Here is a 19,619-nt window from a genome sequence, read left to right as displayed (position 1 = left end):
AGGGGGAGCTGCAGCATACGTAGCGCCACTCTCAATTATCCTGTGCCACATATCAGGTTGTGTAACAAAGAACCTAAATGAGAGAGGGTGCACCCAGGGAGCAAAACTGGGAACCGAGAGGTTAATAAAGTAGTATAAGAGTTGGGGGAAGCATCATTATTTTTTACAGGGCCACTCGGCCTGCCACTGACAGAGGGACAGTCATACAAAGGAGATTTGGGAGCACAAGGGGCTCACCATCTTGCCAAGATTTCCATCTAAAAGGTTTGCGTCTGTATGATAGATTTAAATGCCTACATATTTAAAACTTCAAAGAGCCCAGGTTAGGCTCCCAGTGCCCATCTGGACCTGCCGTTTGGGGAGATGTTCCATAAACAGGAAGACAAGAGATGGTGCATAGTAAACTTTAAGGCTAAAGGGGGTCAGGATTGAGATGATGCTGGTCAGGTCCCCGTAGACATCATGTAGGTAAAGGATCATGTCATCCGCATACAGGGATACAATGTGTGTCTGTGTTCCTAAAGGGATGCCCAAGTCCCTGCTCCTGGTTCGCAGCTGTGCTGCTTAGGGCTCCAGCATCACCACCAACAGTAATAAGAACAGGGGGCAACCTTCATTGGCTTCCTCTGTAAATGGGATATTTGTCAGCGATATGGTCGCCCATTCTTGCTCTAGTCGTGGGACTGAGATATAAGAGACAGATCTAGCCTAGGATCTTGGGGCCAAATCCGAATAGTTGAACATATAGTCTCAATTCAATGATTCGAATGCCTGCTCCAAGTCAAGGGACAGGCAGGCTGGCCACAACTAGAGCAGCCCATTCTATAATCACATAGAGATGTTGTATATTCAATGAGGTGTTGCAGAAGGGATAAAGACATTTTGGCCGGCGTAGATCAGATCGGGTAGGAAAGGGAGTATGTGGCCCGCTAGATTCTAGGATTTTATAATCCGATGGGTAGGAGTAGAAGGCAGCATTGATAACTCTTTGGGTATATTGTGTCCTGTGATCTCAAATCATGTGTATAGGAGTTCCTTGGGTGTGTGATGTGACCAGTTGGGCCAGAAGTCCACTGGAGCTGTCTGCCTCTGCTTGGGTGTGGGCTAGATATGCCATCCAGTTGAGGCAGCAGAGGCATTCAAACAGGGTAGCTGAATGTCTCTTGACCTCTCCAAGTCATCCCTTCAAGTGGGGTTCGTCATGGTCTCTATCTTTCAAGGGCTGAGAGAACCCTCAATCTTGTGATGTTGAGTTTGTGGTGTGCTCCCGGATCCCACAATGGTACTGATACACATCCCATGCAACACGCCTTAAAGGCCTCCCATTCCACCTGGGAGGAGAAGGCAGAGCACTCATTGCATACAGAATAGGAAGTAATTGTGTCTTCCAAACACAAGGGCTGCAGTCTCCACATCAGGTCCAGGCTAGGCATTCTTGCCCAGTGCACATATGCGTAAAGCGGGTTGCGATCAGAAAAGATTTTGCCTAGGTACAACATGCACTTGGTCTGTACCATCAAATCTGTGGAGCACACTATGTGGTGCAAACAGACGTGCAAATCATGGGCGGAAAGAAGAAGGAATACTTTCTGTTGTGAGGATGGTGAGTCTGCTATTTATCAATCAGGGAGAATGGTGTAACCAGTGTGGTAATGTGTACCTACTAAGCCTGCAGCTTAGAATGTGGTGAGCTCATGGAGCAGGAGAAGAGTGTTCTCTCCCTGACATTCTGTAATCAGTCAGTTGCTCCAGGGGCCCCTTATTGTACAGTCGTACTTCTATCAATAAACCCATTTCTTCAAATATCTATTTTGAGGAGTCATCTCTACAAAACTGGCGATGATCGGGATACTTTTTAAATGAACATTGTATTAATATTTGACGGGGCCGGAGAGCTAACAAGGGAATTGCGGATGACTACTTTTCCTCATGTGAAAATATTTAGGTGAGAAATTCTTGGAATTTTAGGTATTAACATTACCGCTACATTAACATTACCGCTACATTTTAAATGGTGATTTCTATCATTTTTTTAAACTGTTTAATCTCTTTATTTTCATGTAATTCTGCAGGCTACATTGACGTTCAGAAAGGGTATGAGGGGGGAAAGCCAGAGAAATCCAACAGATGCAGTTCATTGGAGCGCACAAGTAAGGCTGAAAACTAAACCAAGTGGCATGGGTGGTCTTTTCACCAGCTACACAAGGAATGATCGGAGGCAAGCCAGGAAATAAACGACAGCATCCCGCAATCAGCAATCACTATCTTTTTCGACGTCTTCCCGGAGCTTGAGCCAAACTTCTCCATTGCGCATAAAACATCCATGCCTTTTACGACGGAGCCAAATACGACGTGCTTGCCTTCCAACCACGTGGTCTTGGCAGTGCATATGAAGAACTAAGAACCGTTCGTGTTGGGCCCAGCATTAGCCATGGACAGAATTCCAGCACCAGTATGTTTGAGTGTGAAGTTCTCGTCGGCAAACTTGGCACCATAGATTGATTTTCCAACATGTCCATTGTGGTTCGTGAAGTCACCACCCTGACACATGAACTCTGGAATGATTCTGCGGAAGCACGATCCCTTGAAACTAAACCCTTTTTCTTTTTTTGTAAAATTTTTATTTTCAGTTTCAAAAGAACATTACACACATGAAGTTCACCAAGGAGCGAAACAGTCCCTCGCGAGATAGGCCCTTCTGTGAGCAAAACAAAAAAAGCAGAGCATCAAATTCGTAATAACAGAAGCAAAGTCAGTGCTCGGCAGGCGCCCATGGCGGTAGTCTCTCATCAAGTGCAACACAGAGCCGAGCCAACATGTCCATAGGCCGGCAGGACCAAATAACTAGGCCAGATATCCTCGCTATGCACCTCGGTGAACCATAAACCAATGAACATAACTCCCCCCCCCCCAATCCCTCCCCCTATGGTGGCGACTCACTCAAACCAAAACTCCTCTCGACAACAAAATTAGATCTGAAATAAATGAAGTGACCTCAGGGATGCGGGACAGACAGCGGATGGTAAGCCTTTAGACAGAAAATTCACCAACGGATCCCACTGGAATTGGAAGTTCTTAAAATTACCAAGGAAAATGTCCGCCATTCTCTCCAAACTCAGAAGTTTCCACAGTCGCGCGTGCCACAGCGAAATTGCCGGTGCCGCCTTTTGTTTCCAGGCAGCTGCCAGTGTAAGCTTGGCAGCACCCAGGCAAAGCCACAAAATCTTCTTGTCCGCTCTGGTCTGGTGCTCTAGGCCGGGTTCTCGGAGGCCTAGAAGAACAGAGGCCATCGAGTCCTCAATGGGATACTGCAGCAGTTCTCTAATGTGCGAGAGAATCTCGTCCCAATAGGGCCGAATCACTGGACAGTCCCACCAGATGTGGCGAAAGTCCCCTAGAAACCCGCAACCCCTCCAACATTTATCGGAGGCGGCCGGATAAAAGCGATGTAGCCTGGTCGGACATAAATACCATTGCATAAGAGTCTTAAGGTGGGCTTCCCTGAGGTGAAGCGAGTGATTAAACTTCGTGATATCCCGCCATAACGCTGTCCACTCAGCGTCCGAGACATCCCTCCCCAGCATCTCTTCCCACTGTTCCATATACCTAGGTCTAGGCGAGACTGCCGACCTCAGCAGGAGCTGATATATGAAGGAAATGACCCCCTTCATCACAGACGTCCGCAGCAGGAAGGCCTCAAATGGGGAGGGAGGCCGTGTGGCTGCCTCCAGTACCCCCGGCGACGTGGCCCAATGGAGCAGTTGCGCATGACGGTATTGGTCATTTTGGGGAACCCCATAGTCCCTCACGCAGTTTGCAAAAGTGAGGGGGGCCTGACCATGGAACAGGTGAGTCAAAGCCCTACATCCCCCCTCCCTCCACGCATCGAAGGCCCCCTCCCGCTGAGCCGGCGGAAAGGCCGGGTTGAAGTGCAAGGGCGTGAAGGGTGAGGGGAACGTAGGCCAACGCTCGTCCCCAACCAGGGTGTCCCATACCTTCAGGACAGTACCAGTAGGCGTACTTATATACGCATTTAAGGGGCGGTCCCTCCTAGGCTTCCAAGCCAGGTCCCAAACCGACCTCCCCGCCACACTCCGGTCCATATGCAGCCAATGCTTCTCCGACGTCTGCTGTGACCACTCTACCAAAATTCTCAGTTGCGCCGCCTTGTAATAAAGCTGGAAGTCAGGAAGCCCCACCCCGCCCTCGGATCTCGGCCTACGTAATAACGCAAAGGACAAGCGTGCTCGGCCCCCCTGCCACACAAATCGCAAGATCTGCGTTCTAAGGCGCCGAAAAAAGTCGCCGTCCAAAGCGATGGGGAGGGCCTGAAACAAGTACAAATATTTGGGAAGGAGGAGCATCTTCACAGCATGGATCCTACCCAGCCATGATAGAAATTTAGGTTTCCATTTGTCCAAGTCGGCTCGAGTCTTTGCCAACAAAGAGGGGAAATTAGCCGCGAATAGTTTGCCCACAGTGGGAGTCAAGCGGACCCCCAGGTAGACAATCGAGTCAGCAGCCCAGGCTAAGGGCGTCAGAGTGCGCAAACGTTCTGTGTCCGTTGGCGATAGAGTAAGATTCAGGACATACGACTTGCTGTAGTTAACCTTGAAGCCTGCCACCTCTTCATATTTCAGCAAGGTCTCCCTAACACAAGGCAGCGAGCGTTCTGGGTCAGCAATGGAAAGAAGTACGTCGTCCGCGAAGAGCGTGATTTTGTGCTGCTCTCCCGTGAACGTAATGCCCCGTATGCCCTCATGTTCCCTCACCGCCACCGCCAGTGGCTCAATGCTCAGCGCGAACAGGAGAGGGGAAAGGGGGCAACCCTGCCTAGTACCTCTGGTGTGCGGGAAAAATGCAGACAAGTGGCCATTGATTCCCACTCGAGATCTAGGACTGCAGAAGTTGGCCTTCACCATGGTAATGAACTTTGCCGAAAAGCCAAAAGCCGTCATCGTACGAAACAGGAAGCGCCAGTCCACCCGGTCGAATGCCTTTTCGGCATCCAGCCCCACCAGGACCGCCGGAATGCGAAACCTGTCCGCTTTTTCAATGAGATGCACCACTCTACGCGTATTGTCGTGCGTCTGGCGCCCCTTAATAAACCCGGATTGGTCAGGGTGTATGATCGCTGGTAACAGATCCTGCAGTCTATGCGCCAGGATTGTCGAATATAATTTCGCATCCAAGTTAAGGAGCGCTATGGGGCGAAACGAGGCACACTGGGTGGGGTCTTTTCCCAGCTTCGGCAGGACCGTTATAACCGCCTCGGAAAGGGAACCCTTCGAAGAGCCGGTCTCAGCCATGTCGTTAAAAAGGGACACCAGGAGGTCACAGAGTTCAGAGGCGAACGTTTTATAGAAGACGGCAGTATATCCGTCCGGTCCAGGGGCCTTGTGCAGTTTCAGGTTCTTAATAGCCTCGAGTACCTCATCCCGGGTAATCGGTGCCTCCAGGACCTCATTCCACTCCTTGGATACCTGGGGAAGGGGCAAGCGCTGCAGATACTGCCGCTGAGTCTCCTCATCCAGCTCGTCTCCAGCATAAAGATCTTCGTAAAAACGGCCAAAAACGGTCGCCTTCTCCTCGTCCCGGTGATGCAGCCCCCCCTCCGCGTCCCGAATCCCCCCGATATATTCACGCTCCCGCCTATCCCGCAGCTGCCGTGCCAAGTGTCTGCCCACCTTGTTACCGCAAGAATAAGACTGCCTGCCTAACCTCAACAGCGTCAATTCGGCCCTGTTATTGTAGTGGGCCCTCAATTTCCCACGAATTGCGGTCAAAGGCCGGAGGGTAACTCTAGAAGGGTTAAGCTTGTGAGCCTGCTCAAGGACCGCCAATTCAGTCTCCAGAGCTTCCCTATCCTTGCGCCGCGCTTTATTAAGATTTGCATTGAGGCCCAAGCAAGTGCCCCTGATGGACGCCTTCAATGCGTCCCAAGTGTTGGAGACCGATGTGTCCGACACGGGGTTCAGTTCGAGAAAGTCCTTGATGGCCTTACGCAGTGCCCTACTAGAGACATCGTCCCGCACTACCGATGCCGGGAAGTACCATTTCCGTTGCCCATCACCAGGTGAGGACCACCGGAGGCTAAGCACCAGGAGACTATGGTCAGAGACCGAGAGTGGAAGAATGACGGAGTCAAGGACATCGCCCCTAAGCGCCTGGCTAATAAAAATGTGGTCCAATCGGGAGTAAGACTGATGGACATGCGAAAAAAAAGTGTAATCCCGGGAGGTAGAGTGGAAGAAACGCCAGCTGTCAACCAGACCCAGATCACCCACCACCTGCTGTGAGGAGGGGGAAAACACCCCTGTATGTACCCTACGGGTCCCAGAGCTATCCACATTCGCATCCCACACCAGGTTAAAGTCCCCCAGAAGGAACAAGTTCCCTTCCGCAAAGTCACCCACACGTTGCAACACTCCTTGCAAAAACTGATTTTGACCAGCGTTAGGGATGTATACCACCACAAAAGTACAAAGTCTCCCTCGGACAAGCCCCTTCACCATCAGCGAGCGTCCATCCTTATCACTACAGACATCATGGGGCTGGAAGTGCAGCGTAGAACGAAACAGGAGAGCCACCCCCCTATGCTTCGTGGACGCCGAAGACCTATAGATGATGGGAAATGCCTTATGACGAAGGCGCAGCTCGTCCTTACGCGCTAGGTGGGTCTCCTGGAGCCCCACAACATCCAACTGATGATCAGTGACATACTTCCACACCTTCTGCCTCTTCTGCGGCGAGTTCAGGCCTTTAACATTCCATGTCCCTATACTAACCGGCATGATGGTCCCATAAACCAAAACTCTCCATAGACAGCATTGGGGCCCCCCACCCCACAATCAACCATCTTCCGTGCAAGAGTAACAGTGACAGGCGACCCAAAGACCCCTCCCGCGCCTCACCAGCCCGACCCTCCGCCTCCCGTAGATCCTCCAGTGCCGTAGCCCACTCCCCACACGCCACTCTCACACCTCTCCAGACCCACCGTACAAGCCACGAATCACTCCAGTCGCCACCAACATTTCCCACCCCCTCCCCCCCAACAAACCATCTTCCCCCTGAAGGAAAAAGGAACAGTGAAATTGTAAACAGAACAGAAACAGTGAAAAGAATACTCATCAGTCCCAGTGGTCCACAGTTCACGAAGCACTGACCACTCCGGGGACAGGATAGGGAGACCATCTCGGTTTCTCCCAAGGTCACGGTCTGGGGAGTCTTCTCCAAAAGTACATCCATTCACCCAGACCGGGGGGGTCTATGCCCCCTCCAGCGCCGATCCGCAGTAATCAAGTCACCGTCATGCCGCTCCAGAGCTGGCCTGTGACGCCGGCATCGTCACTGACACTACTGAAGCCACTGCGTTCCCCCTCTCCTGCTGGCTGGAATTGCGATCCGGGCGCCCTCGAGCTGGAGAGGACCCCACTCTGTGCCATGAGGTGGACCGACGGCGCCGCCGAGATGGGGATGCATTCGACCCCTGGGACGGGGCAACCTCATCCAAACCCAAGAGCTCCTTCGCCTCCTGGAGGGAGCGTATCTGCATCAGTCGGTTCTGCCACCTGAAGATGATCCTGAAGGGGTGCCCCCAAGAATATGCGATGTTGCGTTCCCGCAGAAGGGAAGTCACCGGCCGAAAATCCCTCCTTTTTTGAAGCGTAGAAGCTGCTAGGTCCTGAAAAAGCTGAGGATGATGGTCCTGAAATTGCAGCGAACTGATGGCCCTAGCCTTACGGAGGATGCGCTCCTTCACTTGAAAGTCATGAACACAGACAAGGATGTCTGGGGGCGGCCCCCCCCCTCTCCTGGGCAAACCAACGCGATGGACTCTATCCATCTGGACATCCTTCACATCGTCTTCATCCAAGATCTGCAGAAACAGTTCCTTCACATAGCCTCGCAGGTCTCCCGCCTCGCCATCCCAAGGCACCGCTTTAATGCGGATGTTATTCCGCCGGGAGCGGTTCTCGAGGTCTTCCGTGTGTGCCTGCAGGTCCAAGTTTTGTTCCGTGAGACGAAGGACGTCTTGTTGGAGTAAGTGAACATCATTGGCCGTGCTCAAATCATGGTCCTCAAGAGTCGCCACTCTTTCGCCAATCCCATCAACATCTCTCCGCACTTCCCGGAGATCAGAGGCCAGTTGCGTCCGCAGCTCGGAGATGTCCTCCTTGATGGAAGCAAAAAGTTCGGTCATAAATGCCTTAGTGGCCGGGGCCTCGTCATCGGACATACTTGGCGACCCACTGGTGCCCGGGGATGCCGGTTGCTGTGAAGATTTAGCAGCGCCGTCCTTCACCACACGCCCCTTGCGGACCTGGTTAGCCATAATGCCGGGCACCCCGCACCAGGGCGGGCGTTCCACCAGTCACCACCAAAGCCAAGCGGTACCTGGATCCGGGCTTGCAGGCGTAGTAGTCGGCCCCGGAGGGCAGCCCAACTCGGTGTCCACCACTCTGCTCCAGGCCAGAGGCTCCCAGCGAATCTCCGGCGCCGAGACTCCAGGTGGCAGGAATGCGCAAGAACCAAGGAGCAAGGGGCCCCCAGTAGCTATGGCAAGCCCCTGAGAGGCGGTGCGGTGGGGCAACTCAGACAACAGAAGTCCAGGAGCGAGCGCTACGCACTCAAACAGTCAGGCGAGCCAGGCAAAATGGCGGCGCCACGCTCCTCATCCAGATCGCCTCCAGGCACGCACCCCCAACAGCACCTCCAGTCCGCACCAGTCTACAGCTCAGGACCGGAGCCCGCACAGTTGTGACCCCTCTGGAAGTCCGGGCACAGCCAGTTGGTAGCAGTCCCCCAGGCCCACACACCATCCAGTCCGGCGCCAGATGTAACCTTTAGGGCCCCTCCGCAGCGTAGGAAGCCGAGCCAGCCTCGATTGCTCTTGCCCTGCTCGGATCGCCGGCCGTCAGTCACCCCCTCTGGGCCGGCGCTCGACTCCACGCGCCGAGCCCAAACTGCACTTATCCCGGTCGAATGCGGCCTCTGGGAAGCGCCCGGGGCCTCCACCACCCCTCCGGGCCGGCGCTCCTGGGCCTCCGCGCTCCTCCTAGGTCAGGCCCCTCCTCACCTCCGGCGGAAATCACCTCCGGCGTCCCCTGGCAGGCAGCGCCTCCCTCCGCCGCTCGCGCGGCCCGCACCAAGCAGCTGGCGTCCGTGGGGACCTCGGGCGGGTGGCGGCTAGCTCCCTCCTCCGACGCGGCGGTCCGGAGCTTCCGGCCGGCCTCCAGGACACGCGAGGCCGGGGATGCCAAGGCCGTACAATCTCTCCGCACTGCCGACCTCTATATGCGGCGCAGCGCTCTGCTGGCGGCACCGGACCACACCGCCCTACTCCGCGGACCTCCGCCAACCGTCCGGTGGCCGATCCGAGCTGGTGACACAGGCTATAAGCTGCTATGAGGGATCGGCGCCGGAGGAGCACAGAAAGAGCGTCCTACTCCGACGCCATCTTGACCACGCCCCCCCCAAACCCTTTTTCCATTGTGCACAGGGCTTTAACGTTTTTGGCTGTCTTTGGCACAACATCATCCCGGAGCTCCATTTCGATGCGTCCCAGGGGGGCACCATCAGCGGTGACATCAAAGAATACCCTTAAAACCATGGTGGCGATTATATGGGTTGAACAGTGTCTGCGGTGACTGCTCGTCTGCTTCGAAGCTCCTGCCTGGTTGAGAGCGCGAAGAGAAAGCGATTACTATCATTTTACGAAGCGTATTACAAAAGATAGAAGTTATGCTTGTTTTTTATAAAAAAGGGGGATGTGTGGTAATGTGTACCTACTAAGCCTGCAGCTTAGAATGTGGTGAGCTCATGGAGCAGGAGAAGAGTGTTCTCTCCCTAACATTCTGTAATCAGTCAGTTGCTCCAGAAGCCCCTTATTGTACAGTGGTACTTCTATCAATAAACCCATTTCTTCAAATATCTATTTTGTGGAGTCTTCTCTACAACCAGTCAGCTAGGTCTGTGGCATTTCAGGCTACAGGGTTACCCGTGGGGGGTGGCCTATCAAGGGTGGGATCCAGAACACAATTGAAGTCGTCCCCCAGGAGCCATTGGAGATCAACCTAGGTAGCCAAGTGTGGAGAGAGGAAGTTCAAATACTAAGGCTGGTCAAAGTTGGGAGGATAGAGGCACCCAAGTACTATCGTCTGGCCGTCCTAGTGGTCCTGCAGCAAAACATAGCGGCCCTTCTAATCGATTAAGGAGTGCTCAGCATAGAAGGGGACTCTAGGGTGAATCCAAATCACTGACCCCTGGAGGAAGAGGAGTAGCAGATGTGAAAGAGTTGACTGCGCCAGCAGTGGCACAGCTGGTCTCCTTCTGTCTGGTCCAGGTGACTCTCTTGTAGGAAGATTATGTGGGCTTCTGAGTGCTGAATCAGAGGGTGGAATTTGGAGGGCTTGCAAGAGGAACCTAGGCTTGCCTTCCGTGGGGGATTTTGGACAGCTGCGAGAATGTTGGACACTGGCCAGCTGAAGAACCAGTAACCTTAGGACATTTCAAAAGTTCATCTGCCACTTGCAGGGCGACACATGGTCTCTCTGGCATCGATGACAGAGAGCACAAATCCAATAAAGACTCTGGGAGGACCCCATCTTGTGGGAATGGCATAGCAGATCTGACTGCAAGGCCGACCTGTGGAGGCTTGATCTCTTCTGGGAGCCACCACCGTCGGTCACTGCCTGAAGCCACTGCAACCTCACCCTGCCCGGTGGAAATGCTGGGGGGGCGACCTTTTGATTCCAGGGGGTGACCGTTTAATGAGCCTGACTGGCCATAATGAAGCTCAAGCCAGGCCCACTCTTCAAAAAAGCTTGTATGGTCGTCAGCCACCACTCGTAGGCATTAGAGGAAGAGCAAGGAATACTTAAGGGTAAGGTTACGGAGCTCTTTCTTGACCTCAAGGAAGGAGGCCCTGCGCCTCTGGACTGTAAGAGTCAAGTCAGGGAAACGCATGCCTCTAGTGGGGTCCCCTGTGACTGGGCCAATGGCCTCGCCCTATGCAGGATTTACTCTGTCTTTGTGATTCAGCAGCCTGGCCACCATTGGTCGAGGGGCCGCACCCGAGGAGGGTGTCAGGTTGGCATGCTGTGGGCTTATTCCAGTGTGTACATTGCTGAGAGCCACTACTGGATTCTCCAGTCCCCGTAGCCAGGATGACAAGTAGGTGGTGGCATCCACTCCCTCTGTGCCTTCAGGGAGGTCCACTACTCTGATGTTGTTCCTTCGGGCCCTTCTCTCAGCCCCCTCGACATCTTCAGCTCGATGTTCCACAAGTTGTACATGGTCTCCGAGTTGTGTGAGTCAGGCTGCATGGCCCTCCATCTTTGGTGACAAATTCCTGCAGTGCTGATTCGTAGCCTACTGCGGGCATGGTTTCTTCACCGCTCCAGGCCTTGCATGCTTTCCTCTCCCAGGCTCAACTTGCTCTCTTCTAGATCTCATCAGTGAGAGGGCCACAAGGGTCCTGCACCTTCACCTTCTGCGTCTGGTCCCCGTCAATGAAAGGGCTGGGTGTGCGGAGGACAGTAACTCCTTGGTCAGGCAGCAAAGTGGGGGGGAGCAACCCACCCCCAGAGTCAGGCAGAGTCCCAGCTACCAGGTAAATTTGCCCCAGGACCACCTCATCTCTCAGGCTTTCCAGGCCTGGGTGGGCTCCTGGACTCTGCCCAAGACGCAAGCAGGGCAGCATGTCTCCTGGGCCACTCTAGAACTGTGGGCAGTTCAACAGGAATGTCTGTAGTAACTAGGCACTCCTCTCAGATAATCAGACTGACAGAGGCTGCTCAATAATGTCCCCACATGGCACAAGATTAATTTATTTGGGCCCTCTCCGGAACTCCTCTAAGTTGTGCATACCATTTTACATTAAAATATATTTAAATATTTAAAAAATAAACACATTCAGTTTTATCACATATCACTATACTTTCCCATTGGGAGATTATCACCCAATCGTGGAGATCTACTCCAATAGGTGAAAAGTTACTTGTAGTAGCTGTGCCCCTATAAATGTATTCAAGGCAGGGTCCACCCTCCAATCTCAGGGAGTAGAGACATGTAAACCCACACTTAGATGTAAATTCCACTAAAAAATGTTGAATAGCAAAAAAGTTGAGATTTACACAAAGGTGTGCGATTAGATCCACACATGAGTAGATCTTAATTTGAAAATCTACCTTTGTAAATCGGACCTATTTTCTCCAGATGGTAATCATCCCTAACAAATAGCAAGAGTTATTGACAAATTCTAGGAACTCCTTTCAAATGCCCAGACATACTCACAAGCACAAATTCAACTGTCCACTGTGACTCTGTTCAATAAGCTCCTCACAACCCTAAAGGGGACCCAGATTGCCAATGTGCTACAGGACCATACAAACAAGAGCAAGCATCATACAACATCTAACATGACATAGCCAGAGGTAGCTATCTAATTCAAGGGATGCACACCATGGGCATCCATCATATAGCATGGAGCATAGCCAGTAGAAGCTAAGGGCCAGATGTACAAGCATTTTTTGTGGTCGCAAATGGGAAATCGGCTCCTTTGCGACCGCAAAATTGGTCTGTCCCATGTACAAACCCTATCTTTTATTTATTTATATATAAAGTTTTATATAGCGCAAACAAGATCCCAAGAGTTGGTAACTTTTTACTGACCCGCAAAATAGGGTTTGCGACTTTCTGTCAGGAATCGATCCCGGTTGCGCGCTGGCTGCAGCGCTAGGGAGAACTAGCGGACTACAAATCCCCGCATGCAAAGTGGGTCACGCCCCACGTGACCGCGAGACGAAGCGGAGAGCAGGATAAATGGCGGCAGTAAAGGAAGAGATGCCCCCGATTATTCTTCATCGCCTGCGCGGAAGCGGACTTCTCCCTCGGATTCTTCAAGGCAGTAAGAGTGCTGTAAGCACATCTCTGTTACCGCATCTGTCCCAAGCAAAAGGCTAAGAGCACTTGCCTTGTTGCTCCTTACGTCCTCTTCTGTTGGATGAGTCCGGTATTGAGGGCTCGTGCAGGGGAGGTTACCGGTTCCTGAGGATTGTTTGGCTAGAATCTGTGAGTTCCTTTGTTGGCTGGGATTAATGCACAGAGGTGCATGTACACAGGAATTCGTTATTTACCATGGAATAATATTCCATGGTAAATAACGAATCGGTAAGGGCCTGTGGCACTGATTACAGTGCCACCTACATATTGATTTACAGAATCGGTAAATTTACCGATTCGGTACTTTACCGATTCTGTAAATTTACCGAATCGGTAAATATACCGATTCTGTAAATAATATGCCCCCTACATGTCAATTCCCAAATACCGGTCGGTAACGGCCGAAATCGGCCGTTACCGACCGGTAATTGGCGAGCTACATCTGGCCCAAAGTTGTGACTGAAAGCATTCCTCTGCAAGGGACTAATAAATACTTAGGTCCAGATGTAGGTAATAGCAATTTACCGAATGGTAAATACCGAATTTTACCGATTCGGTATTTACAATTCGGTAATTGCTATGTAGGTAAATAATTCGGTAAAAATACCGAATCTGTAAGATTCGGTAATTACCGAATCGGTATTTGCCATTGATTCCTATGGGCCTTGAAGCCCATAGGATTCAATAGCAAATACCGATTCGGTAATTACCGAATCGGTAAAATTGCCGATTTTACAAGGGGGACAGGGTGTCACTTTGACACCCTGTTGCACCCCTTTTTCGGGCTTGTGTGCCATGTGGCACACAGACATGCCCTAAGGCCTTAGGGCATGTCTGTGTGCCACATGGCACAGGTGTACTTTAGTCTTGTGGCGAACTTTTGTTCATCTCCTGGTAGAAGCCAGTCTGGTTTTACCCAGGAAAAGAAACCAAAGCATTTATTTGGGAATATCCATTGTTTTGTTTCTGATGTAGGGATATTGGCCTTGTGATGTGGAACGTTCAGTTCATGACTCTGCTATGACATTGGTGCAGCTATTGTTTTCCACAGACTAAAGGGGTCACTTCATTTGCATGATCTTCATTTCCCATGTTCCCTGGATTTCATGGAGTGTTAACGTACTTGGGATTATTTCTATTGTTTGGATTGAGATACAAGACTGTGATTGAGCTTTCTCTCATCTTATACCCAACAAATTGGTTGTTCCTAGTTTTCTCTTGTTTCTTTTTCTCCAGAAGAGAGCACTGCAAAAAAGGGTGCGGATTAGTGTTCTCCTATTGGCCCTATTGTCATTAACATTGTGGTACGTTATATAAGGTTTTTCCTTCACACGTTTCACAAATCACATTGCTTTAGCTAGGAAGTGAGTTTGTTACATGTTCTTCTTTATGTTTTATAGTTCAGGTGGAGGAACGTACATCACACTACTCTCTTCTGGCATTATTCATTCACTTTCTTATTATTTCAGGTAGGGTGCTAAAGAACCCAGGACTGAATGTTTCAATGTGTTAGCTTACTACTGAATTGCGGTGTTGCAGTACACATCCTTACAGTGTCTTTTTCTGTGTCCTACCCAGGTCTCCCTCCCAGCTGTTCCTACCCTTTCCTTCCCCCGCTTGATAGCTCCAACAGTCTGTGAGTATTACATTCCAGACTTGGTGTTATCCGGAGGTGGGCCCCCATAGAGCATCAATACCACCCTGAGGATTCCCGGAGGAGCCTGACACTTTCTATCAGGAAGGGGCGTGTCAAGGGCGTCCTTTTCTAATAGGGACTCTAACTGCAATGTAAGATTGTTTTGCGACTGCAATTGCCACCTTATGATCCCTATACTATAGTTAGATGACATTCATTCAACCTGGGGATCCTAAATGTACAAGTGCATAAGTCCACAGTACATATGATTCAAACCATTATCTTTCAACTCTTGAAGAAGGGCTGAAAATATTATACGGTGTCAGCATTGATGTTAAAGAGGACAGATTGTTGAAGTTTCGGTCTCAGATGGCACAAGAGTTTTGCAAGACCATCATCAGGACTCAGTGTTGAGAAGCAACAAAACCTGCAAGTACTGACACAAACTACAAAACACTAATTAAAACACAAACTAACAATACGGCATACACCAATGTGCATTGCTTGCCCACAATCTACCAGAACACCAAAGTGTAACTTATGGAAAACCATAACAGACCCATAACCATGTACACCAACTACACCCAAAAAGAGTGAAAAACACTAATTTTGGGTGTATATTCCATTCATGAGTTCCCCACACCATTAGCTTTGTGAAATTGGGCATTTATTTGCTAACTGGTATTGTTTTCCTGCAGATTTTATTATGCAACAAGTGTTTTGTTTGGATAAAAGATCCAGCATTTTTTTATACCACCTGGTGTTGTTGTATTCACCATGGTTGTAGAGGACCGTCTAAAATCATGTGTGCTAATGTTTTTAGTGAGAATTGTTCAATGCATAGGGCGTCAGCTGAGCCTTTTTTGAGCAGAGGTGTCTTGACTCTGTGATAAGGTAAATGAGCGTTAGTGTTCTTAACAGCATGGGCACTATTTTTGTGTTCAGTGATTGCATGGTTTCTGCACCCCAGATTTTAATGGCATAATAAGTATTTTTCAGGAAAATGTGTAAAGTATTTAGCAGTAAAAAATACAGTTAAAACACAACACAATAAAAAATCCTGCAAATAATTTCTAAAAATAGAGCAAATTTAATGAGCAAGATGACACCAAAACATCACAAATTCAATAAGGGGAATGGAACATTGGAACGTCAAAAGATTTATGGCAAAAAGTGTCCTAAAAGTAAAGCACCAATTGGTAGTCACTGTTTGTTGTTGACCGGGAGCTAGGCGCGATATCAGGCAGACTGCAATGGAGCAAAAGTTGGATAAACCAAGAAGGTTTTGTCCTAGTCAAAGAGTTTACTTTCTGACTTTTTTTTTAGGCTATAATGGGATTTATATTTCGAATGACTGGATATCCATCACGTTGTAACGGAGTAAACCATCCGCCGAGTTCTGAATCAGGCCCATATTCTCTGAAATGGGAGCCGAAATCCTTCAGTGGGAAACATTTTAGGCTATATCTTCTGTGTAAATTGTGAAGCTGGCTAGCTACTAAAACAGGTCCCAATGAAGCCTTTGGTTTGGCAAGAAAAACTCCTAGTGAGAGAAATTCAAATTTTGTGGCCGCTGAAGTCCTTGCGTCACACAGATATTTTTCAATCCTTCACCAGGTCAACATTTCTATCTTTGGACTTAGTCTTTTTTATGGAGCTCAAAATCCTCCAACAGGCCAATCCTGGACCTACATCCAACTAAGTTCTCTCAAAATCAGCAATATTCTACTGATGCTCTAGAGATCTTGGAAGTCCAAAAATGTTTCTAAGTCCCATATTTCAGATTTTCTTGGCAACTTCTTAGACTCCTAGGACTTCAGGAACAACCATTTGGACCCAGACTCACTCCAAAGGAGGCCATCAAGAGGGTCCACTCCAGATCTAGTTGCGATTGGTCAACTGAGCAATTCAGGAAGAAGGCCTCCTGTAGCCTGTCTCCTTGTAGCCACACAGGAGTCCACTTCTCAGTCCTGGTTTCAAGAGGAAGCAGTTCCAACCCGTGAGGTCTCACACAGGTCACAGACAGCAGGCCAAGTCCTCTTCTGTTCTCCCGTGGGTCTAGATGTGTTCTCATGAGCTGAGGGTGAGGTGCTTCCTTTGCAGTATTCACTACCTTGTGAGTGAGCTGCTCCTGGGCATTCTCTAACCAATGAGGATGAGTTTCCATGGATATACCTTACAACTTTTGCAGCACATTCTGTTAGCCTTACAGCAAACTATCCCACAGTAAACTACTGTAAGTAAATCCCAAGATGGCGCAGTCTTTCTGTCCCTGGATGTAGCTTGTGCGCCAACCAGGGGTATGTTAAGGGAAATGTGCAATGCCCTCCTCTTCAGCTACACCAAACTGGTTCTGAGACCAGCTCCACCTCCCACTGGGCATGGTGCCAAACTGGTTACAGAGAGTTCAGGGGACAAAGGCGTCTGTTCCTCCTGGTCTCCCTTTACAACTAACTTTCAAATTAATGAAGCTCTTGAACCTTCATGAGCTGCCCTTCCTGAGCTTGTATGTGTCACATGCCTTACACCCAGTGCTTCCTGCTAAAATACCTGAGCCATTGTTTCTGATCTGAGCGTAGTTTTCACACCTCATTAAAAGGGAATAACTGACAGGCCATATGCTGGCAGCCTAGTACAAATTAGCTTATTATCAAATCTGGGGCATCTGCTAGCAACTTTTCTTGTATCTTTTTATCTGATGTACATCTAACCAATTGGTCTCTGATTAGAGAATCAGTTAGGTTCCCAAAATCGCATGTAGAAGATAAGCCTCTAAGAACTGCTATATAATTCACTACGCTCTCATACTTCCCTTGAGACCTTGAAAAGAATTTGTGTCGCTCCAAAACAACATTAATTTTCTTTCCAAACTGTGCATCTAGTTTTACCAAAGCAACTTGATATACATCAGGTGGAGCATCACCATCCACTCCTCCGCCACTGCTTTCGCTAGCAATTTCAGGTAAATTGTCATATATCTCTCTAGCATGCTTCCCTAAGTTATGTAGCAAAATGTGAAGTTTGCTCACAGCTGAGAACCTGTTGCCTCCAATAGCTATTAAATAGGACTCAAATATCCTTACCCAATTCTTCCACGGAGTGAGGGGTTCACCATCCTCATTTAGGAAGGGAGGTGGTTGAGACATTGACATTGCTGTTGCCATTTAATGAATTAAGCTTGGAGTGAATGCCAAGATGTAAGTATATGAGCAGGGACAGTGGCTGTATGATTTACTCAGCTTACAACACGCTACTTACACAATAACCTTAATCAATTTGTATAACCTTTGAGTACGCAGATAAGTATGAATACCAACTAACTAATAGCAAGGGGTCGAACAAGAAAAAGGATGTGTGCCTGTGTTTGGATAGCAAAATCAATCACCGGGTACTCTCCATAAGTTTCGAGATATCCCCATCAGAATCCCAACCTGTACCGCCCTACATCATTTGGGAACCAGTCACATAACCAATGGGAAGATATACCCAATGGAGGATTTGGCCAAGTCTAGCCGAGTCTACCATCTAAGTCCCAACATGTGTGTGATGTTAAATCGGTATCAAGTGGTAACTGAAGAGCAGTGCTAAATAGTGAAAATCAAACAGTGTTAAAGTGATGAGGTATAAAATTGGGTAAGCAGGAGGAAAATTATTTTAATCAGCACCTCCCTTTCCCAACAATAAAAACAGTGCAAAAGGTAGTGTTAACAAAGAACTACCCAGATGTACGTAATGGTCGACATGTTTCTACAGTTTACCTTGGGCCCATAGGTCACCTACTGCTTCATCAGGACCTTGTATGCTACTACTAAGTGTTGTGAATAAACAAAAAAGTGAAATAACAAAGTAGTCATCACCTGAAATTCTCCTGTTGTCAAGATCCCAGGGTGCAACAATATGACAGACACACAAACATGGAAAAAGAAAAAGGTTTTAGAACATTTTATACATATCATCAGTGATGTTTTTTTGTCATCATATACCTGCTTGTTCAGGAGAATGTAATGCAGAATATCATGTTACCTGTAATAGGTATATCATGAGAGTGATAAGGAAACTACGAATATTCACTCACCCAATTTGTTGGAGAATGTAGCCCCACCTCACCTGGCCACAGCGCAGGTAAAACGGAGCACCGCTCTATATAGGCAGAACAAAGGAAAAGAAAGTCAGAGGAAGCACTACGAGGCTGAAAAAATAGACCACTACTAGTCTTTACTCTGCTGATGTTTTGCAAAGTTAATATTACATGTGCCGGTTAAACTCGGTGATCTGGCTTGACCTGCCATTTTATCTGTCCGTCATCAGATGTAAGAGTTCTTTATGGTACATCGATGATGTCAGTCATGCCACATTTACTTGGCAAATACCCTTGCGACTATATGTCTGTTACTGTAAATGTGATGTATGTAAGTCTCACTCTGATTATGAAGCAAACGAACACGTCTTCATTCAAAATGCGGCCGTGTCTTAAGAGATACGCTCTCATATGACGCCGCGCTGAGACTCATGCACTCTTCGACACTCATTTACCTACATGTGGCTATCTAAAAATCACACATACATCCCTCTACATTCTACTGACCTGTCCATCGGTACTCCGGACGTCCTTCTGGGCTGTCTGTGGGAGGTACCGAACGGACAGGCCATGATCTATTTACAACTTCCGTGTTTGCGGTAGCGGCGTGTACGGGATGACAACGTCACGACGCTCCGCTAAGGATGCAGGGAAATGTAGTCACGACCTCTCATGAAAACTCAAACTCAACGCTCAAGGGAAATGTAGTTCCTCAAATAGTAATAGCGAGAGCGTTATTTGTACATTCTCCCACTCGTATAGGGTAATCTTAGAGTGGTATTAATTAGTAATTGGAATAAGTCGGAGTAGTCATTGTAAGTTAACAGACCTTGCAGGTACAGTTGATGTAACAAACGGACGATGAAATAAAGTATCTCATATATGGATGGATGTTTCAAAGACTCGTCCTGTTTGTGAGCAAAGATCTGGTTACTGGAAGATATTATCATAATGACATCC

General features: G+C 49.0%; 1 pseudogene; it reads right to left on the bottom strand.

Moving 5' to 3' along the window:
- Positions 1-2,033: 2,033 nt before the first annotated feature.
- Positions 2,034-17,980, bottom strand: LOC144761937 (peptidyl-prolyl cis-trans isomerase-like; annotated as a pseudogene).
- Positions 17,981-19,619: the final 1,639 nt, after the last annotated feature.

The sequence above is a fragment of the Lissotriton helveticus genome, chromosome 6, assembly GCF_964261635.1.
Source record: "Lissotriton helveticus chromosome 6, aLisHel1.1, whole genome shotgun sequence".
NCBI classification, from domain to species: domain Eukaryota; kingdom Metazoa; phylum Chordata; class Amphibia; order Caudata; family Salamandridae; genus Lissotriton; species Lissotriton helveticus.
The sequence above is the reverse complement of the archived record's forward strand: the minus strand, read 5'-3'. Positions and strand labels throughout refer to the sequence as shown.